The sequence below is a fragment of the Artemia sp. Qi Xiang Cuo genome, chromosome 7 (genome assembly GCF_049724085.1).
Source record: "Artemia sp. Qi Xiang Cuo chromosome 7, ASM4972408v1, whole genome shotgun sequence".
Classification (NCBI taxonomy): Eukaryota; Metazoa; Arthropoda; class Branchiopoda; order Anostraca; family Artemiidae; genus Artemia; species Artemia sp. Qi Xiang Cuo.
In genome coordinates, this window is record NC_142800.1 from 77,833,066 (window position 1) to 77,858,541 (window position 25,476).

At 35.5% G+C, this 25,476-nt stretch overlaps 1 protein-coding gene across 5 annotated transcripts in view; it reads right to left on the reverse strand.

The window, feature by feature from the left end:
- The window catches only part of LOC148950714 (echinoderm microtubule-associated protein-like 2), a 193,721-nt gene extending 168,541 nt beyond the window's left edge, over positions 1 to 25,180 (reverse strand). For all 5 annotated transcript variants that reach the window (XM_089092591.1, XM_089092590.1, XM_089092588.1 and 2 more), the window contains exons 1-2: positions 25,122 to 25,180; positions 8,467 to 8,604 (exon numbers count right to left, since the gene is read on the reverse strand). The gene's annotated coding sequence lies outside the window, so the exon portion shown is untranslated. The remainder of the gene's footprint in view (positions 1 to 8,466; positions 8,605 to 25,121) is intronic.
- Positions 25,181 to 25,476: the final 296 nt, after the last annotated feature.

A 25,476-nucleotide genomic window follows, 5' to 3' on the forward strand; every position in this document is an offset into this window, starting at 1 on the left:
TCCCAGCCGTGGAATATGCCCCCCCAAACTTATTCCCCTCAGATAATTTCGGATATAAACAAAAATGGAAGCTGAAATTTCTACTCAATATTTTAGGTCAGAAGTAATACTATATCATTGTTCAAGAAAATAGCTAGAAGGGTTACGAGAGGGATCATTTCTTTGTATTTTCTTAGGCATTGTTTGTATAAATAGCGGCGTCAAAAACGTTACAACGGGGTTCAGTTACCTGAGCATTACCAATTATTGTACTCGGACATCAATAGCAGATCCAGGTTTTTTTCAGGGGGGAGGCGCAAAATCGGTTGTCCTGATTGAAGTTAACGTTGTACAAGATTAATCGACGCAATTTAGCATCAGTTAATTAAGTTATACTACTCTACACTCCGTTAGGTGGGGGGGGCTAACGGCCCACTAATCTCTTTTTAATCTAAAAAATTGTACAATAATTTTCAGTTTTCAATAAAACGAGCCTTCTCCGAGGTTTTTCCGAGTTTCCGTTCTATAAAAAATGATATGAAGAAATCGGGGAATTCTTAAATTACAACCCTGGCCCTGAGGGCTGTGGAATATTTTTCATCCTCAAAAACGTAATTTCCAGAACTTAAAACTAAGTTTAAAAAAACGACTGTCTCAAAACTATGATTGGATGTATTTGGGGAGAAGATGGGCGTAAGTGAGGAGTTACTTGCCCTCAAACCACTTTCGACTATTAAAAAGAGCACTAGGCCTTTTATTTTCCAATTGAATGAGCCCTTTCTGAAGTATCTGCGACAACACCTTCTACAAAAACCTTATAAGCCCCCAGGGCACAGCTTAAAACCCTTGCCCTGAGGGTTTTGGGGGAGCGTTCTCCTCAAATATATATTTTCTATCTGAAAATCTACTCCACAGAACAAACGAACTAACTCAAAATTTTGTTGGTATGTGGTGGGGAGAAAGATGGGCGTGGGGGGCTAGTTTCCCTCCAATCACTTTAGAATGTTAAAACATGCACTAGCCCTTTGAATTTCCAATCGAATGAGCCTTTTTTTCTACGACAACGGTCTCGACAAAGTTTCTACGACAACGCCTTCTATAAAAACCTTATATGTTCCCAGGAGATAACCTAAAACCTTGGTCCTGATGGTAGGGGGAGAGTGTCCACCTCCAAATTCTAGTTTCTGTCTCGAAACCAGTTCCGTGTAACAAACTGACTTTAAAAAAAGTGTTATGCGATGTATGGAAGGACAAGATGTACGGAGAGGGTGGAGGCTCGCTACCGTCTTAAACCTTTTGAATATTAAAAATGGCACTAGCCCTTTGAATTTCTAATCGGATCGGGCTTTTTTGAAGTTTCTACGACAACACCTTCTATAAAAACCTTATATGCCCCCAGGGCATTACTTAAAACCCTTGCCCTGAGGGTTGTGGGGGATTTTCCTCTTCAAAAACATATTTTATATCTGGAAATCAACTACGGTGAACAAAATGGCTATCTCAAAATTTTGATTGGACGTTTTTGGGGGAATGATGAGCGTGGGGGGCTAGTTGCCCTCCAATCACTTTCGACTATTAAAAAGGGCACTATCACTTCGAATTTACAATCGAATGAGCCTTTTTGAAGTTTCTACGACAACACCTTCTATAAAACTTTATATGCCCCCAGGGCATAACTGAAAACCCTTGCCCTGAGCGTTGTGGGGGAGTGTCCTCCTCAATGTCATCATAGACTACGTTATGACAAGGACTACTTCACGTCTCAGCTTTGGACTCAAGTTTGGAGATCGTGTCATTACAGATGCTGATTTTGCCGATGACTTGGCCATTCTGGCGGACTCCATGGAGCAGTTGCTGGAAGCGCTTTAAATCCTACGAGAAGAGGCTGCAAAAGTAGGACTGCAGATAAACTGGACTAAAACGAAAATTATGGCCAGTGACCCATCCTCTCCTGCTGCCAATCCTTCAGTTAGCCTGGATAGCACCACTAGCATCTAAGTTGTCCAAAGGTTCACCTACCTGGGCTTCATAATTTCTTCAAATGGCTCGCTTCTTTCTGAATTAGAAGCAAGAATATCCAAAGCGTCTTCTGCCATGGGCAGACTGAACCGTCACCTCTGGCGAAAACCGAACATCAGTCGCACAACAAAGCTGCGGATTTTCAACGCCCTCGTCGGTTCTGTGATGCTCTATGGAGCTGAGACGTGGCAAGCTTCAGCCGCAACCCTCAAGGCAATTGATGTCTTTCAGTCGAAGAGCCTGAGGAGGAGCGAAGGTCTACGATGGTTCGACTTTGTCAGCAATGAGAAGCTGCTGCAGCTCACCAAGCAGTCTCGGTTTTCGACCCAAGCAGCCGAGCGAACACTACGATGGTTCGGACACCTACTTCGAATGCCTCCACACATACCTGCGAAAACAATCCATGACTTCGACCCTGTCAAAGCCGGTTGGGAGCGACCTCGCGGCCGACCGAAGAAACGATGGTCTGACAGCCTGTCCGAGTTCCTGGCGATGGCAAATATCAGGTTGAGCGATGTGCAAACGCTTGCCATGGACCGAAGTGGATGGAAGAGGCAGACGTCACTCTCTACGCCGAGCAGCGCCCGGCAGGACACATAAGTCAAGTAAGTAAGTCAAGTCCTCCTCAAAAACATATTTTCTACCTGAAAATCAACTACGCTGAACAAAATGGCTATCTCGAAATTTTGATTGGATGTGTTTGGGGGAATGATGGGCGTGGGGGGGGGGGGGGGCTAGTTACCCTCCAATAACGTTTGACTATTAAAAAGGGTACTAGACCATTGAATTTCCTATCAAATGAGCCTTTTTTGAAGTTTCTAAGACAACACATTCTACGAAAACCCTATATACCTCAAGGGTATAGCTTATAACCCTTGCCCTGAGGGTTGTGGGAGATTGTCCTCCTCAAAAACATATTTTCTATCTGGAGATCAACTACGCTGAACAAAATGGCCATCTTAAAATTTTGATTGGATGTGTTTGGGGGAATGATGAGCGTGGGGAGGGTCTAGTTGCCCTCCAATCACTTTCGACTATTAAAAAGAGAACTATCCCTTCGAATTTCCGATCGAATGAGCCTTTTTTTAAGTTTCTACGACAACGCCTTCTATAAAAACCTTATATGCCCCCAGGGCATAGCTTAACACCCTTGCCCTGAGGGTTGTGGGGGAGTGTCCTCCTCAAAAACATATTTTCTATCAGAAAATCAACTACGCTGAACAAAATGGCTATCTCAAAATTTTTATTGGATGTGTTCGGGGAAATGATGGGCGTGGGGGGAGGGGGGAGGGCTAGTTGCCCTCCAATCATTTTCGAATATTAAAAAGGGAACTAGAACTCTCGATTTCCAATCGAATGGACCCCCTTTGAAGTTTATGCGACGATCCCTTCCCTATGAAGTGCCTCTGGGGAAAAAAATAATAAATAAATAATAAAACATTGTAGCCGTATGGCCTTTACTACAGGCATTGCTACAGGCGTTGCCTCTGAAAAACTAAACCAGCAAGAAGAAACAAAATTTTGGGACATGCCATTTTTACAAGTGAACCCTCTGTTCCCCAGTGCTGTAATAATGTTTAACTCTTTTTATTTTATTTATATGTGGAACAGCAATTTATAAAGGACTAGCTTTACACAATCAAACAGCATTTGTAGGCGTATTTAGTTTTCCAAATCACCCGCGAGAATTAGGTGTCTAGAATAACTACAAATTTATTAAGTACGCCCTCCCTAGTACTGGCCCTGACTAATGAATTATAGCTGCATTTTCGATTAGGTTGTCCAAATTCTACCGAGCATGAGTATTGCTCATTGCTACCAAAAGCGTCTTATTTTGAGAGAGTTGTAATATCAATTTTAATTATTTACAGATTAATAAGTATTAACATAATTATTTGAAAAACTTGTTATCGGAGGATTTTTTTTGTAAAATCTCAAAAGGAGCAAATGGTACCCTTAGAATTATTAATCATTAACCCCTGAAATGTGCAGAATTATTAACCCTACATTAATTCTTATTGGAGTGCCAGTGAAACAGGCTGTGGTGATGAGGTGAGCAACGGACAGTTTAGATCACAGTACACATATCACACATATCTAAATATATTTACTGTGGTTTAGATCTAGGCTTAAAAGATATGCATTTAGTGTTAACGTCGAGTGCACCAAAGTTTTTATTGGCATTTTTATTCATAAAAATAAAACTGTTAAATCAATAATTAATAAAATTAAATAAATGACTTTAATACACTGACTAAAAAGTTTAGCTCACAGATCAACTGATAGCAGGTCCAAATTTTACAGAGCATGAGTATTGCTCACTGTCTTATTTCACACCGATACCAAAAGGGTCATAGCAGAAGATCCTCCATGTACAAACCTAGATCTACTCTGTTCTTTTATGCTTTTAATATATTACACTTAGATACGCTTAATGGTGTATACGGACTTCCACGCAAACTTTCTGTGACAAATGGAAGAACATAAAAAAATTTGACTCGGTTCCATATGCACAGTCACGGAACACACCCTGATCAAAATCCACCAAACAAGGATTGATTTCTCTTTTACATAGCCGTCAAGTTGTTCCTTCTAAGCATATTATAGTAGTCCTTGGAGAGGTCATCAAAGGAACTATGCAAATCGATTTATTAGTACATACTTGGTTTACCAGTGATAATCTTAGAGTCGGCGGTTCAGGGTTTTCCCAAACGGTATTTTGTTGAATCTCTTATCCTCTACCCACTTTTTGGCCAGAAACAAAAATTAATCAAACATTACTGCCATAAAGAATATTTCTAAGCCAGAAAAATCCTAAGTGTGAGTAAGAACTTTTGCTCTTCCATTCAACTAATCACAGCTATCACACCAAAAGATAGCATCCAGTTGAGTTCCCCAGCTCCCAGAGGAAAGCCGAAAGTGAGACTGATCTGTGTTCTTCTAAGGACACTTATGTCCAGAAGAAAACCTAATTGTGTACAAAGACACTCGGAGTCAGAGAGCTAGAAACAGAGCAAAAAAAACGAAACGTTTTTTTTCGAAAACAACAAATATCCTCTGTCAATCAGCAAACTTAGTGTTTAGCCTAAGGGTATATACAGTTTGTTTGTGTGTTTGTTTTTTTAGGGGGGAAGGGCTGGATAGGAGTAATTAAATTGAAAGCGAATATATAAATCAACTAAACAGTCCAGAGTAAGAATCATCTAAGAACTGATAAGAATCAAAAAAAGAATTGTGTTGTTATTGTAGCTAGTTTAGAAGGACAGTGTCTGTGCAAGACTGCCCAAAGAAGTGAATTTTTTAAAACAGTTTTCTATACACTTTTCCTCGCTAAATTTCGAAATGCAACACAATTCATATCATTATCACATATAAATCGTTGAATATCATATTTTAATAGTGCTCATATTTTTGCGAAATTTTCAATTTTATCTTATTTAGTCGTGGGTGTTCCATAAAAAAAAATCACATTACATTGTTATTATTAACATTAGGAGGGGTGGACCCACAATCAGTGGGTTGAGGCTCAGGCTTTCAAGGCTCATTGCCTCTATTCCCCAAAATAAGCTCTATTAATGGTTGGAGGGGGACCAATGATGGGTTGGGCCTCCCTACCCTTACCATATATCTTGCCAGCTGTCAGACTTCTCATTCCCTTACTATGTCCTCCAGCTTAGCAATAAAATTATGAAATCTAAAGCCGGTGTTTAATCCTTGCTGGACATTCTTTTATCAGATGCCTTCTGGTGTCCACAGTGGCCATATCGAATTTTCGGCATGATGGGGATTCACCCCTCCCTATTCGGAAAAGATGTTTCCCGAAATTTCCAATTCCTGTTACGGCTTCTACAACCATTCTTATCTTGGATCTTGTCAGCTATAGAAAATATTAAGTCAGGGTGGTTTTGAACTTAGGGAGTAGTTCCTTCATTTCCTTGTACTCCACTTTCCTATGCTAAATTTTCTCCGCTCTGTCATTGCTCCTATCCCTCTCAATGCCGCCTTCAAGAAATTCTGAGAATTTGTAATGTCATGCTATGGGCCATAATTTCTCAATGATGTCCCAGCCTTAATTACTTCATCTGTCATACCACTACCCTTATTCCCGAGTGTCATAGGACCAATGTTACGGTTGTGTGGTTTCCTATGGTTACCAAATGATTTAGGGCTTCGTAGCATTCCAATTCTCTATCACATAGAAACAGCATGATATAGAACATTGAAAGTCAACTTTCGAATTTAGCATAGACTTTTATTAGAACTAAACTTTCTAGTTTTAGATAAATGTCAGCTCATTCCTCTATTGGATTTCTTTTTCCTTAAGAAAACGATATTTGAGCTGTTTAAGTTAATTTTCTAACGTTATATCTATATTAAAATCAAAACACAACATAGTTTTCAAGACCCATAATTTTTTGGTTTAAATTCGATATTTCAGACCCTAAAAAAGTGCTTAAAACACAATTGGACAAAAACACAGGACGCTAAAAAATATTTGATCTTTTTTAGTTTGGATACCAAACTCAAGTAGCTTTGCAGGCAAATTCGCTTAATTGAGCGTAAATGAATAAAAAAAATTGACGACACGTAAAAGAATATCCTTTTGTGACTAAAAATCTTCAGGTATAGCATCTCCTACAACAGACAATACGTACGTATCTTCTGTTTCTAGATCCGACCGGAACAATTATCGGTAAAAACAAAATCCGTTAAATCAAACAACGTACGCTAGGGACAAAGACAGGAATTCTTCTGATTCTATTTAATTTAAAATACCAGCAACAATATATGGCAAAAATAAAGTAGCGCCTGTTTTTCAGAATTATTTGAGGAAGCAGGGGGTCAAATTTGAAAAGTGGCCAAAAACAGGCGAATTGTATGGTGCGTCCCAGATATGCGTGTAAAATTGATCAGAGAATTGTAATTAACCTCTATCACAAGTTGAAGCACATCCTCATACTTGCTTGCAGGGGGAATCCCCAACGAAAGATTCGTGTATTGTCATATCTTCGGCTTAAAATGGGATTTTGGCAGAAATACATTCAAACAGAAATCTATGTATTTAACCCTACAAACGATTTCCATTACAAAATCCTTGCAACCATATAAAAATATTAGAACCTCTGAGACAGCTTTTCGCAAAATTCTGGGGGCAACCTAAAGGTCGGTAATGGCCCCAAATTCTATTTTGAGCCCTAAAAGCTGTTTCTAAGTTTATGGGGAAACAGTTTTTATTATGGTTCTTGGCAGTAAAACTTTAGAAAAAAGAAATAACTTTGAGAAATAAAGAGAACCATTCAATGTTTTTTCCAAATATAATAATCAACTGTCGTCGCGAAAGCAGTTTCTTGATCGTGTCAAATAAAGCTAATTTGAAAAGAAAAATGACCAGAATTATTTATAGAGCTTAAGGCTATATCTGGTTTCATTAGGCGGGGGGGGGGGATCTAGGTCCATTGGAACATCAGTGATTAATTTATTTGGAAACAACATTGAATGGGGAATCGAGGAGCATATTTATTTATTTTTTTATCTTTCAAGGGATGAATCTACAGACTAAAGTATGTCCTGGGAAGATATTTTTAAGAACCTAACTCCACTCCTTCTCCTTCTAGAGGGCATTAACCGTTCATGACCTTTAAAAATCTTTGTTATAAAAGTGGTTATTTATGTATTAACGTACTCTTTTATATACTGCTAAAGAAATCAAGTTTGGTTAATGCTAATGGAATAAAATAAAATAGGATGAATATATAATAATTTAGAAACAAATTTGGCCTATATATTCGCACACTAGGGTGGGGCAAAGCATACCATATATTAAATATGTAACCTAACCTAGGTATCTTTCCCCCCCCTAAATCCCAAAAAATAACAGTTTAAATATCGTAAACGCAATGAAAACCACACTTTGCATTGCATGACTCTGTAGTGGTCTCTTGAATTAACCTGTCTTTAGCAGGTTTTTTGTGACTGGTTTCATTGCATTACATAAAAGAGTATGTTTAATATATAAGCACCTAAAAGTGAAACCTTCCAAAATAGATCTTCTGCTTAAATGAAGTGTTTTCGGCTTTACAACTTTGCTCAATCCCAATTTATGAGGTTTCAAAGATCTCCAAATACATTTCCTGAGTTTAGAAAAAAAAAACAAGATATGGCTTAGAATTCTACTGAAATAACATAAACTGACTTTTCAGAACTAAAACCAGAGAAAAGGAAACTGCAAACGTAAAATTAAGATATAACGTTGTTTCGTCGAAATTCCAATAGGTAAAGACCTGTCAAGTAGGCAAATTTTTTAAGACTTAGAAATCAGGAAGGGGTAAAAAGGTAGCTTGGCAATACCTTCCCGGGGTATGTTTTTGGCCCTGGATTCATTACTGTAAGTTTCATTTTCCTAACCTCTTTCAAAGATAGCGAAAAGTAGTTTGTCTAACATTCTACCAGAGATAGTTTGAAGCTTACCTTATCAAGTTGAAAAACAAATTACAGCACCATATTTATCCGTCTTGTCTAATCCACAGACTTTTTAGCACTAACTAATCCTGTCAAGCATGCAATCCAATGCAACACTAATTCTTCGGCGCTCCTTATCACTTCAAACTAAAAAAAGAATAGAAAAAAAACTCTCAGCTGGGATCTCTATATTATTTGAATGAAAAATTGTTTTCACTTGGATTGAGGAAATAGAGTCAATTTGTTCAAGCAGGAGCGTATTTAATGACGCAATTAAAATCAATTAACTCAGATAAAGGAAAAAAATCAACAAGGCCGTCTAGAAATGATATCTATTCTTTGAATGAGTAAATTAAGTACATGCGTAAAACGAGTAAACCAAATGGTACTTACCTGTTATCTCGACCACACTCAAGAAGTGAAGTGAGGTTAATCAGAATGAAATATACCAATATTTGATGAAAATATAATACTTTTGTAGCAAAATTATGGAAACTACAATAGAGAATTATGGAAAGCGGTACGCCCAGAACGCATTATTTTAAATACCTAACCAACTCTATATATTAAATAATTAATTAAAATTTACCTTTATAGTTTATTTCAGTTAGACTAAGCTAATTATCTCCGAATGTAGACAGAGAAACCAGTTTTAAACAGATCAAATTCTTTAGTGTTGTCGGGATAACACGTATGCACCAATCAAATATATAATTAGTATTAATTCTATTAGGAAAAAACGAACATTGCCCAATCAAGGGGTTGTTCACTATTTCGCTTCACGCAAACGAAAATGGGTTTGTCCCAACCACAGTATATAAATTATAGGAAGTATGATCTTTCCCTATCTCACCCATTATAAAAACCCGGACCGAGGTGCGAGTGCTCCAGAGAACGTAGAAACATAAGCGACATTAGATCTTTTCACGGGTAGACAAGTCAGATTTCTCTTGAACGCGAAACTTGGCTTCAACGTTGGAACACTAAATTTTGAAGAAACTAATTTTAAATTAATCTATTCCAATACATATATGAAAATCGGTAATTAGTAGTGCACTGTTATTATTAGATGTTTTTAGGAATTAAAAGTAGGTTTCGAAGTCTCAAGTTGGTTTCAAAGGCATTTTGAGAAAGTTTCTGCCAAAATACGAGTTCCAGGGTAATTGAACCGCTGATGAGAGGAGCTGTTTGTACGCGCTAATACAAGAATAAGTGGGAGGAGCTGTTTGTTCGCAACGAGAATGAAGAGCCAGAAATTATCTACGGTAAACTTACTGCTGTATATTTATACCCCATTTTATATAATATACCAGTAAGTTTACCGCAGATGATTTCTGGCTCTTCATTCTCGGTGCGAACAAAAAGCTTCTCCCACTTATTCCTGCACTTATTGTCCACTTATTGGTTGAGCCGGCCAAGTGGTTTTGTCAGTACTTGTTCAGTAGGTGATTATTCTTTGTCTACACGTGAAAAGATCTAATGCCGATTATGTTTATATCTGCAAAAACGTTCTCTGGAGCACTCGCACCTCGGTCCGGGTTTTTATAATGGGTGAGATAGCGAAAGATCATACTGGATAATTATATAAACTGTGCTTTATACTGTGGTCCCAACATTACCTGGCATAATGTAAGCAGCAGCGTAGCTTATTAGGGTGCAATGGTCAGTAAAATGGAAACAACATTACAGCTATTCTTTATTTGATAATACTACAATACTACATTTACCAAAATAAGAATACAAAGAAAAATCAAATACCAAACTAATAATCCCAAAATAATCAGGCTTGTAGGGAGGAAAGACAATAAAGACAAAAAAAGGCAAAGCAAGTAAGACAAAAAAACAAGACGAATAGGCAAGATGGAAAAATACGCAAAAAAAAGAACCAACATAACTTAGAATGTTTGTCATTTACTACAGAAAAGAATTAATGGTACTTGTCGGTTATTGGAGACACACCCAAGGAGCGAATTTAGGCTAATCCTAATGAAAAATAACAAAAGTAAATGATAAAATAACACTTTGGAGATAAAATTATGAAAGCCTAACCTAACATAATCTAACGTAACCCCCACCCCTAATGTGCAAATATATAGCCAAAATAATACAAGTTCAACGCATTCTGTCTAAGTCCAATGCATTGTATCATCCATCACTTTTTTTGTAGCTATGAGACCGGTTTTTGGAAATGAAACCTAGGCGTAATTCTTGAAAGTGTTTCCAATAACCGACAAGTACTGAATCAATCGTTCAGGATGGTTGACCAGTGGTGCCGACTCCCAAAAATGTTCGGCGGATGGGTCAAAATATCTCTCAGAATCTAGGCGGGGGGGGGCAATTTTACTTTTTTCAATTTTTCTCCAACGAAAATACCGAATAAGGGTATTTATCACTGAAAATACACCAAAAGGTTTTTTCTCGAAATCAAAGGGAGGCGACAAAAAAACGGTAAAGTTTGGTTAATGCTAATGAAATCAAACAAATATAATGAAAATATAATAGTTTAAAAACCAATTTTGGCTATATATATGCCCTTTAGGTGGGTGGGGGATAAAGCATAGCATATAATAAATACGTAACTTAACCTAGGTACCTTTTTCCCCTAAACCCCCAAAAACGAAAATTTAAATATTCTAAACGGAGAGATAAACCACTGTTTGCAATGCTCGGCATGTGCTCTCCATTGAAAGAACCTCTTTGACTAGTTTATTTTATCATCTTCGCTATATGAAATATCGTGTGTCTTACAGCTAATAGAACAATACCAAAAAAGCCTTCCCCCCAAATTGGCCCCACTGTAATCGATAGTCAAGATAGAGCCCTGCTTCTACGCACCCTTTTCCCTCTCCGTACCTGACGTTTTTTCTTTTTACCAATACGATGGCAGTGCAAATAAATGTGACAGGTCGTAGGCTAGGCTCTGGGTAATAAAAGCGAAACGGAAAACAAAACATCCCCCAAGACCTCTCCCGTAATTAGGACTTCGCGTTATACTGCATAGTGCGATTTTCTCAAGTCTTTACAGCATAATCCTTTTTGATTTCCAGTATCCTGTTCAGTAGATAAAAGAAATTCTAACAAAAAAAAAATCTGAAATAAAAATGTTTTGATTAAGAACTAAATGAGGCACAAACTGCCCCAGGAACCTCCTGACTTAGATGGCCCTGCATTCGATTTCAATACAGAAGAGACATCAAAAGAAATTTGACATAAAAGGAAGAGCAAATCCACAACACCGATGTATGTAGCTATATCTGCAAATATGCGCCACCATGTTTGATATTTATAATTTTGATTTTTCTGACCTCTCTGTCTCCACCAATATATTCTTAATTAATCAATCAGCAGATAAACGCAAATTTTGACATATTTCTTTGTACTGATTTTAGTTGTCATGTTAAAAGAAGCTACCAATCTTTCTTCTCCATATATGGCTGTCAAACCTCTCATTACGCCACTGTCTATAAGCATGGATGTAGCAGTAAAAGCATACGCGTAGGCGCAAAATATATTGGAGGCATAGAATGACATACAGCTGTAAAAGAGAGTATCCAGCCCCTAGATTAAAATTCTATGTTACAATTTGCTCTTTGGACCATTAAATTAAGTAGTCCTACATGTGTAAAACGAGTAAACACAATTTTATATATTAGGCCTACAAAACAAGTACACAATTTTATATTTTCAGCCTACTGTAATACTTTAGCTTTTTGGTTTTATCAGGAGCAACAAGTAAATTGGAATCAAATGTCAACAAGACCTTTAAATTGGTCAAGAAAAAATATGTTTACTAAAACTTTAACAGGCTTCAATAGTATTTTCTAGTATTCAAAGGAAACAATCTAATACATAAATTCCAAGGCATACACTGATTAAAGAACAATTAAAAAAAAGATTAAAGACCTGCAACCAGGGGCGTAATTTGCTATGGGGTGGGTTTGGGGACTGCCCTGGTTTTCTTTAGTATACCTTTACCTTTGTGGTACTATATGACTCATTTTTCATTTTTCACTATTATTTTCACTTGACTTGGGAAAATCGGCTCCAACTTTGCCGCCCCTCAAAACACTGACGGAATTACGTCACTACCATAAAGAGGGTAGCCTTGGTGTGGGACTCACGTTAACATACAAATTATTTTTAAACCAGGGAACGCAAAGGGGCCCGATATGTGATCCTTTTAGACGTCAAAAGGAGGGCAAAAGTAAGAAGAGTAATTAGAGCCTTTAACGACCTGTGACAGCGAGTGCTTGCAGTGGGACCAATTCAAGAAAATTTAGGAGGGGGAAAACTGTATTCCTCAAAATCTAAGAAGGGGCAATATTGTCATTTTTTAATTTTTGTCAATAGAATGCCAAAAAAAGTGTTTTTCAGTAAAATTCCCCCAGAATGGTATATTCCAAAACCTAGGGGAGAGAAAAAAATTGAGAACGCATGGTCCCTGCCCCCAATTGACACCACTGAGTGCTTGATACTAATTCGTAATTTGAAATAAAAATTCTTTGGAAACGAATAATATTACAATATTCGCTGCTTTGGGGGACAAAAAACAACAAGATATTTTATGAAACTAAAAACTTCGTTTTTCCAAATAAACTCGAATTTCAAATTCTAAGTATAGACCCGTACCGAGTTTATCATAGGTAGATAAGAGGGGTAACCCCAAGGAAAATTCTTTGGCCATTTTACTTTTATATGCATAAATTTTACACGAAACTAATTAAACACTAGGCTACTTTCAATTTCTATTTTCTGCAAATTTTCAACAAGGTACTTTGAATCCAAAGGTCACACATTAGGCTGCTGTGAGCACCCAGACAGAGGCAAGGACATATGTAGGAAAATATTTTGGCGGAGCACAAAAATCTAAAATGAGCAAAAGCACACATTATACATGAAATCGTATAATGACCAGAGACAGACACGTATGCAGGAATTTATTTCGGGGAGGCAAGTCCTTCAAATACTCTATTCTGTGAGAAGTATAAGAAAATTATAGGAAAACAATAAAAACATGAGATATCAGGAGGGGTCCGGAGGCCCCCCCCCCTGCGTACGTGCCTGGTCAGAGACAAGGGGTGATGACGGAATTCCAAAGATGTCGTACACTTACAACAGGAATAGACACTAAAAATAGCAAACCTCACTTATTTTCGCAAAATGAGACTATAATCATTCCACTGACTCACACACATACACACACCTCTTTCGAGCTACATGAACTAATGGACTACGGTCCGCTCCGTCAACAATAGAATTTCCGGCATATACATATTCAGCCAGCGAAAAGGGTTATCATGAAGCTTATTTTTTGATGCTATTGTATCCTGGCAGGTGGCTTCCGGCATGATAAAATCAAAACAGTTGGCTAATTTTAAATACTTATATGTCGTCATGCTAAAAGCTAAGACTCAAAACGGAGAGTCTAGAAATTAGGCAGTCAATAGTTTGGTGTGTTACTTACTAGGTAGCCTACTTTAGTAACAAAATTATGGAAACTACAACCAAGAATTACGGGAAGCAGGCCGCCCAGAAAGCATTATATTAAATACCTAACTTGACCTAACCAATCCATCTCTATATATTAAATACTAAATTAAAATTTACTTTCATAGGAGTTCGTCTCGCTCAGAATAAACCGATTATCTCCGAGTGGACACAGACAACCGGTTTCATTACAGATCAAATACAAAGTGTGGTCGCTATAACACCATGTACCGGAAGTAAAAGATAGTGTTCTAGTCATGTCATTTTGGGATCAGGACCCAATCCAAACCCTTTGGGGGAGGGAAAGGGAAGTAAATAGATGAATTTCATTAGAACAGTAACCAAAAGAGTTCGTCAGATCCCAACGCAACTTAGTCAGAAGTGTTTTGCTGTTTCTCTCTTTCTTGAGTCAAGGATATATATCTGCTCAATATAGGGTGAAGATCTCATCAGATCTCTTGTTGTTAAGACGTATTTCAACAGGTTAAATCGGATCTGAACCCGAATCAATCACGGGGGGGTTGATAGGACTGGTGTTGTAATAGTGCCTTTTGGGGGTCTGAGACGTATCAAAAACACCTTTTATCAGACAAATTAATAGAAAAGCCGGTGGGTTGCTATCAACAAGAGCTGGTCAATAACTACAGTTATGGTATGGGGAGTCTGTGCTGGATTGGATCACTAAAAGAGAAGGGCTATATTCTTATCGTTGGCATCCATAAGAAGGCTCGGATGAACCTTATGGAAATTAGCAGCTAAAAATTTCGTTGCACATTTTTGTGATGGGTTATAAATAAAATGATTGATTTAGAGGGTTCAAGTCTAATCCAACAGACGTTGTCACTTGGGTAGCTGCCGAACTGTGACACATGGGTCCTAGTTCGTGCAACAGATCAAGAAGTCTTGGCACCAAAGGTCTAGTTATATCTCTAAAGATCTGCAGTCTTCTATATATGGTTCCTCATTGTCGCATATCTTCTAACAGCAGACTAAGTGAGCCTCTTCTTGATGACATGGTGTCACCATAGGTTCAATACAACAACCCTAGGAATAATACAAATTCGTCCTTAAAGTTGTGACCTTTTTAGATCGTTTTAGTAGCCAGATATGTCAATTTGACAGTTTTAAGAAAAAAAAGCTATGTAGCCAATTTAGAGGCCGGGCCCCGGCACGGCTACGCGGCAGGCTTGTATATATGAATTCTCATTGTCGCTTATCTTCTAACCGCAAACAGTGTAAGCCTGTTCTTGATGTCATGCCGTCACCACAGGCTCGATACAACCACCCTGGGAAAATGCGAATTCTTTCTTAAAGTTTTGACCTATTTAAATCCTTTTAATGGCTAAAAATATCAATATGCCAGTTAAAAAAAACTACAGCTATGTAGCCAATTTCAAGGCTGGGCCCCAGCCCTCGGCATGTGGCAGGGTTGTATATGTTGATTCTCGTTGTAAGTAGCAACCTCCAAATCAGTCACCTATGTTTGCTACTCTTTCCTCGGGAAAATGGAGGTCTCCCCAGGGAATATATATAACGTTGAAGGGTCCTAATGACTTGGAATCAACAGTTGCTCAATTTATAGCATCTATTTAAGTTTGTACTAGTTTTTGTGCCACATTTTGTTGGCGTCAAAGATTGTGATGGTGTTGTTCTTCTAATGTAATATTCCTTTCTTCTTTAGCTTCATTTTTAACTCGTTCTTATTTTCGCTGTCGCTCGTCTTATAAGAGCACAATTCTTTGTTCTTCAATCCATTGTCACGTTGTGATACTTACCTTCTCGGTATCGTTTGTAATTTTCGCTGCCGCTAATCTTCTAACCGCATACTTCTTTGTTCTCGCTGTCGCACATGTTTTAGCCGCATATTTCTTTGTTCTTCACTTTCATTTTTAATTCGTTGTACTCCTCATTATCGCATGTCTTGTAACCGCATCTTTCTTTGATCTTCACTTATGGTTTTTACTTGTTTTAATTCTTCCTGCCGCTTATCTTTGAACTGTTTCTTTGTTCTTCACTTTTGTTTTTGACCTGTTGTAATTGTTGCAGACGCAAGTGTTCTGACTATATATTTCTTTCTTCTTCATTTCTCTTTATCATTAATTTGGATAATTTTTCAATACCCTTTACCTTAGCTGCTCGGATTGGTCTTGTCACACATTGATGGTATTTTGTAAATAGACTAATTACACTTGGTACTTTATACTTAGCTATACTCCTTTTGTAATGTTGCATGCTTCATAGATATAAAAACGATGCGTTGCCTCCTGGGGAGGGGGATGGAATTTATTTTCTTGAAATGTATTCATAATATGATGTCAATCATATGATTTTTCTTGTCAATCATATATTTCATGTGTAATTTTGACACAACATATATTTCATGTACATTATAGACACTAAAAACGATAGAGCCACTACTGAGGCAAATATAACGTATATATGCTCTTGAAATGTGCTCATAACTATGACGTCAAACATCTTTTTTTTCAAAATTAAGGCTCTCTACGAATTTTCCCAGACTCGTGACATACACAAATCGTTTTTTATGCCAGAAAATCCTGGATAAAAAAAAATATGGAGCCAAAAAATACATAAATACAAATACAATTATTGCTTGTTTAAACAAATCATATATATGTATATATATATATATATACATATATATATATATATATATATATATATATATATATATATATATATATATATATATATATATATATATATATATATATATATATATATATATATATATATATATATATATATATATATATATATATATATATATATATATATATATATATATATATATATATATATATATATATATATATATATATATATATATATATATAATTAATTTGTGCTAAAAGCCCATAGGCCATGGAAAAAAAAAATAAAAACAAAGAACAGTAACAAAGAAATTGCACAAATCCTAACCTAATCCTACAGAGATCTACTTCTATGATTCATTGCAAGACAAAGGAATTGTGCCAAGTTTCTGATACCCATAAAACACTCATCCAAACACACTCCCACCAACCACTCAAAATCATAATCTCCACTGCCAAACACTTCAAGTCTCCAACCACTCAGCTCCTCACATTCACAAATCAAGTGATATATGCTCTCATCTAAACCTCCACACATAGAAGAATAATAAGGACCAGTCTTTGATTTTTTTTTTTCTCCTGATAAGCTTTCTTCTTTAGCCCAGTGGCAAGCAATTGGCTCTTATTTAAATTAATAGCTTTATTTCATTTTTATTCAAACCCACCTTAAAAAATAAAACTTCACCCCAAACCTCCTTCGACTGACAATAAAGACCCAGTGAATTTGAAAGCAAAAGCTGGGCCTGCCATGCCTATATTTCTTGGTCCTGTAAAATCCTTTCAACTAATCCTCTTACTTGGCCACCCATATCCTTGAGCCCTAAGCCATCCCCTCACATATGGCTGATCTAATACATCAGTGTAAGTCTGATCTAATACAGTCCACGCTGATCTAATACACTCTTAATTTGGTATGGCCATCCCCTACCTGAGCTGCTCTTCAACATTTCTAAATAAGCCGCCTTCATCACCTACACCCAAGGCATCACTAAATTTTTCCAAAAGCCTAGCCATGTTAATTAGCCTACGACTTCTTAAAGAAAACAAACCTAAATCACCTCTAACTACTAAACTATTTGTACTCTTAATTATCCCTAGCCACCCTTTATAATATCCTAATTGCATTGTTTCTAGCCTATCTCCCTTTGCATACCCCCAAACCTCAGATCCATAGTGCATCATACCTAAAATTTTAGCCCTGAAACTTTCTATATAGCTACTAAATGAATTTCCTTTCACCTTAAACTTAACACCTAAATATGACCATTACTCCACTAATCTAATCCTTCTACCCTTAAAAATAAGTTAAACATCCTCCTTAAATCTACCACATTTACAGAATACTGACACTACAGTTTTATCCACATTAAGTTCTAACTTTTTCCTGTCCAAATAATCATCTAAAATATCAAGTAATTTCTGAAAGTTCCTTCGTGAATCGGCAACCAAAACAATATCATCTGCAAAGAACATCATGCAAATGGATACAATATCTAAGCTCACCATCAGTGCCTCCTTCTTTTCCATAAACGCCACCACAGAATTTATACACAGGGCAAATAATTTAGGAGACAATGTGCGACCCTGTTTAACACCTTTATATCCTCTAACTAACCTTGAAACTTGCCTACCAAAACTAACAACTACTCTAATAAACCTATACATTTGAACTAAAACTAACACAAATGGGCTCAGGAGACCTATCTCTAACAAACTTTCTAATGTAAAGGAAAACAAAGAGAAATAAAAATCAAACAAATATTTTGCCTGTAGGTTATACAACAAGCCAACTTCAGTGTAGAATAAGCCTAAACAAAAAACAACAATAAATTGAATTTAAAATAATATAAATAAAATATATATAAAAATAAGACAGACTAACTAAAATATGGTAAAATTCTACTTCAGCTGCTTTTGGCTGTCTTAGAAAGGGGTTAGGTTAGGAAAATGAAACTTTCAGGGATGGGTCTACAGGCTAAAGTATGTCCTGGGAAGGTGTTTTGAAGTACCTGCTCTGCTCCTTCTCCCTCTAGAGGATCCTGAAATTTGCCTACATGATGGGTCTATACCTATTGAAAATTTGACAAAACAACATTTTATCTTAATTTTCAGTAATCAGTTTCTTTTTCTCTGGCTTTAGTTCTGAAAATGCAATTCCTGTTATTTGAGTAGAATTTTAAGACATATCAATGTTTTTTTTTCAAAATTAAGGAAATGTATTTGCATATCTTTAAAACCTTATGAATTGGGATTGAGCAAAGTTGTGAAGCGGAAAACAATTTTGTTGTACTTCATTTAAGCAGATCTATTTTGCAAGGTTTCACTTTTGTAATACACACATTTTTAAAGGTCATCAAAGGTGGGGACCCTCTAGAGGGAGAAGTGGAGGTAGGAGTAAATTTTTACCAAATCATATTATTGACTTACAAATTAAGTGAATATACCACTCAATGACTTTTTATGCTCTTTCCAAATATAATAATCATTTTTGTCAGAAATAAATTTTACCCCCACCTATATATATACCAATTCAGGGTAAATATTTGTATATTACAGGGGTGGGGGTAAATTTTAAACTCACCTCCCATTTACATCATAAATAAAATTTACCCCCCTAATGTGCAAATATAGGTAAATATTTACCAAATCATATTATTGAGTTATAACTAAGGTGAATATACCACTTGATGCCTTTTTTTATGCTGTTTACAAATATAATAATTATTTTTGTCAGAAATGAATTTTAGCCCCCACCCCTATATATACCAATTTGGGTATATATTTGCACATTAGGGGGGTGGGGGGGATTTCAAACTTACCTCTCATTTACATCAGAAATAAATTTCCCCCACCCCCTAATGTGCAAATATATACCCTGAATTGGTATATATAGGGGTGGGGGCTAAAATTCATTTCTGACAAAAATAATTATTATATTTGTATTGAGCATAAAAAAAGGCATCAAGTAATATATTCACTTTAGTTGTAACTCAATAATATGATTTGGTAAATAATTACCCAAATATATACACTGAATTGGTATATATAAGGGTGGGGGTAAAATTCATTGCCAACAAAAATGATAATTATGTTTGCAAAAGAGCATAAAAAAGGCATCAAGTAATATTTTTACTTTATTCATAAGTCAGTAATAAGATTTGGTAAAAATTTACTGGGGTAGGTAATTCAAATTACCTTCCCAGGGTGAGCAATGTTTGACTATTAAAGTCATTGGTTCTTTATTCTCTAAGCAACAAATATTGTCATTTACCTTTATATAGAAAGTACTATAAAGTTAAACAAAAGACAATATTGTGTTTCCTTTAAACATGGAGAATGATATAAAGTCTTCTGTATGACTTTTTAAACATCAAATTATTATAGAGAAGTATGAATAAAGTTATACAGAAGACTTTTTGGTTTTCTTATTTCATATATGATCCACTAAAATGTCATACAGAAAAAATTATATCAGCCTGCCCTACTGATACATAGAGAAAACAACAAAAAGTCATACAGATGGCTTTTTATAGCCTATACCTACATGATTTCATACATAGACCAGCCTAAATAAAGTCATACAGATGACTTTTTAATATATCATTCTACTATAAAGCATAATGAATAAAGTCATACAGATGACTTTTTATGTCTCCTGCTATTATAGTGCAAACATAAACAAAGTCATACATATTACTTTTTAATATATCAGTCTTCCGAAGATTACAATGAACGAATCAAGACTCATAAATTTTTATGTATCTTCCCGGTACAAAGCAAAAACAAATAAAGCCATGCTTATGTGACTTTAAATCTTAGACAAGAATACAGAAAAAAGGTATAAAGTCCTACATATGACTGTTTATACCTCTCTTTTATAGAGCAAACGTCAATAAAGTCAAACAGATGACTTTTTATACATCCTGCTAGTAGGGTAAAGGCACCAATGATTTGACAGTGCAATTTCAGAACCACTGTCAAAATTTTCCTTCAAAACGGGATAGCTCTGCTTGGCTGTGACTTAGAGCGCCATCTCTTGGAGCCGTCGTTATATTCGACGGTACGAAACGTGGACACTATATCCGGTACACCCAGATAAGAACATTCAATTTGGTCAGTTTCCTGTTTTCGACACGAAAGGAGCTTCCGACAATTTTTCAGGTATGTAATGTTCAAACTGTCATTACTTGGTTATTTATTGAAAGAAAAAGTTTGCATAAGCGCCAATGTGTCAGGATACATCTGATCTTCTCTGAAATGTAGCCACATTAGCTTTTTCTTGATAAAATTAAATGAAAATGGCGACGGAAATTGCATTGTCAAAACTAGGTTCCAAGTGTCTAAAATTTTTGTTTGATGTAGTGGAATACCAGGCGGACTAAAAATGTTCCTTCAGCCGCATTCAAGCGTAAATATCGGCTTCTATCAAGGGATTTATTTCTTTGGCGAATATCTCGTAGTAACCTTGTCGAAATTTTGGACAGACAGCAACAGGCCCTGTCGAAATATAGGTGACTTTGTCGAAACTTCACTGAACATGTAAAAAAGATGAGAAATAATAGTTGTTGAAATTCCAGGATCCACTGACGAAACCATAGGCACCATAGCTGTCGAATTTACAGGTACTTTCTGCGCAACAAGAGATTTTGATGATCATTATTTCTAATAATATTTCAGATGAAAGAACATTTAAACAAAAGGTTTTTTTCTAAACTTTGAAATTTTACTTACAGACACTGGATTTTTCCATCATCTGAGGAACTGCCGTTTGGCCTCATACCATGCACGGACGTAAATTGCTATGGGGCAGGGGGGGGGGACAGTTGCCCCCCTGACCTCGTTTTGCCCCCCCCCCCCAGATTTTTTTAGATTATACCCTTATTTATCCTTCATCCAAATAAAAAATAAAAATTTTATCAAATACAAAATTTTATACAAAATGACACATAGGCCTATGTTTTGGACAAAACTAAGAAACTGCATATGAAAATAAAATCCACCAAATCAAACAAACTTCTTAAATTTCTTGAAAACCACTCCCGTTTTCCTAGACCCTATCCCTTCCAAAATGCTAGTGAAACAATTTTGCTGTACTAAATTTGTTACACTAAATGCTATTTGTATTTAATAATGTATATTAAAATTTTTTGTACTGATTTTGTTATACCAAATACTACATACTTGAAACAATTTTGTTAGTTTTATTACCTCTACTTTTTGCATATTCTTTTATACTTTTATAGATTAAATGAAGTTGAAGAAAAACAAAGAAACAAGAATATACATGTCAAATACACCAGGTTCCACCCAAAAGTATTCCCCAAGTATTTAGACGGGTGTCGAATTGGGTTCCAACTTGCGTTGAAAACAGGTAACTTTTTTGTTGTGTCGAATTTGGAGGTGAAAAAGCTCTAATTTTGGAAAATTGGAGTTTTGTACCCTTTCCAGACAGAACTTCAAACTTCTCATCAAACAGTTAGATTCCTAGATGTTTTTCCTACATACTCAAACCCTTTTCAAACCAAAAGTCTTTAAATTAAGACTTCTAGAGTGGAAAAACCTGTTTTTTACAAAAAATGTCAAACCATCGGTTTGACACCCAATACAGGTGTCGAATTGGGTTCCGACTTGCATCAAAAACAGGTAACTTTTTTGTTGTGTCAAATTTGTAGGTGAAAATGCTATAATTTTGAAAAATTGGAGTTTTGTACCCTTTCCAGACAAAACTTCAAACTTCTCATCAAACAGTTAGATTCCTAGATGTTTTTCCTACATACTGAAACTCTTTTCAAACCGAAAGTCTTTAAATTAAGACTTCTAGAGTAGAAAAACTGGATCTTTTACAAAAACTGTCGAATCATCAGTACCTTTACCCTACATAGAGAAAACAACAAAAAGTCATACAGATGGCTTTTTATAGCCTAGGCCTACAGGATTTCATATATAGAGCAGCCTAAATAAAGTCATACAGATGACTTTTTAATATATCATTCTACTATAAAGCATAATGAATAAAGTAATACAGATGACTTTTTATGTCTCCTGCTATTATAGAGCAAACATAAATAAAGTCATACAGATGACTTTTTATTATGTCATTCTACTATAAAGCATCATAAATAAAGTCATACACAGGACTTTTCATGCCTCCTGTTGTTATAGAGCAAACATAAATAAAGTCATACAGATGACTTTTTAATATATAATTCTATTATAAAGCATTATGAATTAAGTCATACAGATGACTTTTTATACCTAATATTAGTATAGAGCAATCATGAATAAATTCTTACATGTGACTTTTTGTTTTTTTCTATATATTAGGGAGGTAATTTAATTTCTTCTGTATGAAAGTTTAGTGGATTATATATGAAATAAGAAACCCTAAATGTCTTCTGTATAGCATTTTTTGTATTTCTCAACAATAATTTGATGATTAAAAAGTCATACAGAAGACTTTATATCATTATCCATCATTTCTCAAGAAATAGAAACATATAATTACAAACACACAAGGTATAAAAAGTCATTTGTAAAGCATAGCATATATTAAATATGCAATCTAACCTGACCTGGATACCTTTGTTACCCCCTAAACCCCCAAAAACAACAGTTTAAACATTGTCAGCACGTTGGAAACCAGCTAAGCATTAATTACTGCATAACAGTGTCTTGAATTAACCCATACCAAATGGGTTTTCTGTTGCATCTCCAATTTGACACAGATAAAAGAGTGCATTTAACATAAAAATACCAAGTTATCTGTAGGACTTTGTTCATATTTGTTGTGTAATAGAACAAGATATAAAATATCATCTGCATTACTTTATTCATGTTTGCTCTATAATAGTGTAATATATAAAAAGTCATCTGTAGGACTTTATTAATGTTTTCTCAATAATAGTGAGATATATAAAAGGTCATCTGTATGACTTTAGGTTATTTTTGCTGGCTCTATAATAGCATGAGGTATAAAAAGTCATTTGTATGACTTTATTTATGTTTGCTCTATAAAAGAATGAGGCAAAAAGTCATCTGTATGACTTTTTATCATTCTACATAATAGGAAAAAGCAAGATAGGCCTTTTGTCTTCTGTTTGACTTTATACTGCATTCTATATAAGAGTAAATGACAATTTTCTATTGCTCAGATATATAGAAAATTTTGGGTAAAGTTTTACAAAATCATATTTTGTATTTTGTATCAATTTTGGGTATTGAGTTAGGAATAAAGTGAATACACTATTTGATGCTTTTTTTATGCTGATTACAAATATAATAAGCATTTCTATCAGAAATGAATTTCAGCCCCCCCCCCCTATAAATGCCACATCAGGGTTGGGTTATGTATAGCCGATATAGGGGGGGGGGCTGAAATTCATTTCTGATTGAAATGGTTATTATATTTGTAATCAGCATAAAAAAAAGGCATTAAATGGTGTATTCACTTTATTCCTAACTCAATAATATGATTTTGTAGAACTTTACCATGAATACACCATTCGATGCCTTTTTTTATGCTGATTACAAATATAATAAGCATTTCTATTGGAAATGAATTTCAGCCCCCCCCCCCTATGTAGCCTATACCTAACCTAACCCTGAATTGACATATATAGGGGGGGGGCTGAAATTCATTTCCAATAGAAATGCTTATTATATTTGTAATCAGCATAAAAAAGGCATCAAATGGTGTATTCGCTTTTGTCCTAACTCAATAATATGATTTCATAGAACTTTACCAAATTTTGTCTATATTATCATATATAGATAACACCCTTCCCAGGACATAATTTAGCCTGTAGACCAATCCCTGAAAGTTTCATTTGCCTAATCTAACCCCTTTCCAAGATAGCCAAAAGTAGCTAAACAAGAACTTTACCTAAAATATATATATATATATATATATACATAATTACTGGTCAATATATACCAAATCATATTATTGAGTTTCAAATAAAGTGAATACACCATTTGATGCCTTTTTTTATGATGATTACAAATATAATAAGCATTTCTATCGAAAATGAATTTCAGCCCCCCCCCCCTATATAGGCTATACCTAACTTAACCCAACCCAACCTAACCTAACCCTGAAATGGAATATATAGGGGGGGGGGCTGAAATTCATTTCTGATAGAAATGCTTATTATATTTGTAATCAGCATAAAAAAGGCATCAAATGGTGTATTCACTTTAGTCCTAACTCAATAATATGATTTGGTATAGGCCTATATTGACCCAATTACTCATATACAGCCTACAATTGCCATTTACCCTCATGAAAAAAGAAAAGTAACTGGATGATAAACTTAAAATTACAAATGAGCTTAATTATAGGCTATTGTTGCAACATAATGCTATGATAAGCTTTTGATGCTGTTTGTTATTTAATTTATTCCCTTGGATATTTTGTAAGACTTTGTTTTTGAATATAGCTTAGATTAGGTTCATTTTACAAAATAATAGGCCCAGCCTATCATAAATTGGATCAACATTTATATTACCAGTGTCTCTATTTGAATAGGCCTACATATTTTAAACTTAAATACCATAAACTACCTAGAATTATTGGCCAAAATATCAGTTCCGGTTCCAAAATTCCTGTAGTCTAGCCTAAAGGTGCTTTCACATTGCTACGTAAGAAATTACGTTATGTCGTTAAGTTACGTTACGTCTCTTAAGTTATGGAGCCCTTTTCACACTATTACGTCCACTTTCACATACAAACCCATAAGCCTCTACATAAAAATCCATAATTTCGTCACTATCAGCAGCAGCGGTTTTTTTTTGAACTAGCAATATGTGGAACGGTGAAGACTCAAGCAGCTCTGATGATGAAATTTTGATGCTTTCTGCAGCTCTTTTGTGTGTAAAAGGAAAAAGCCCAAAGAAGAAAAAGAAAAGAGACTATTGG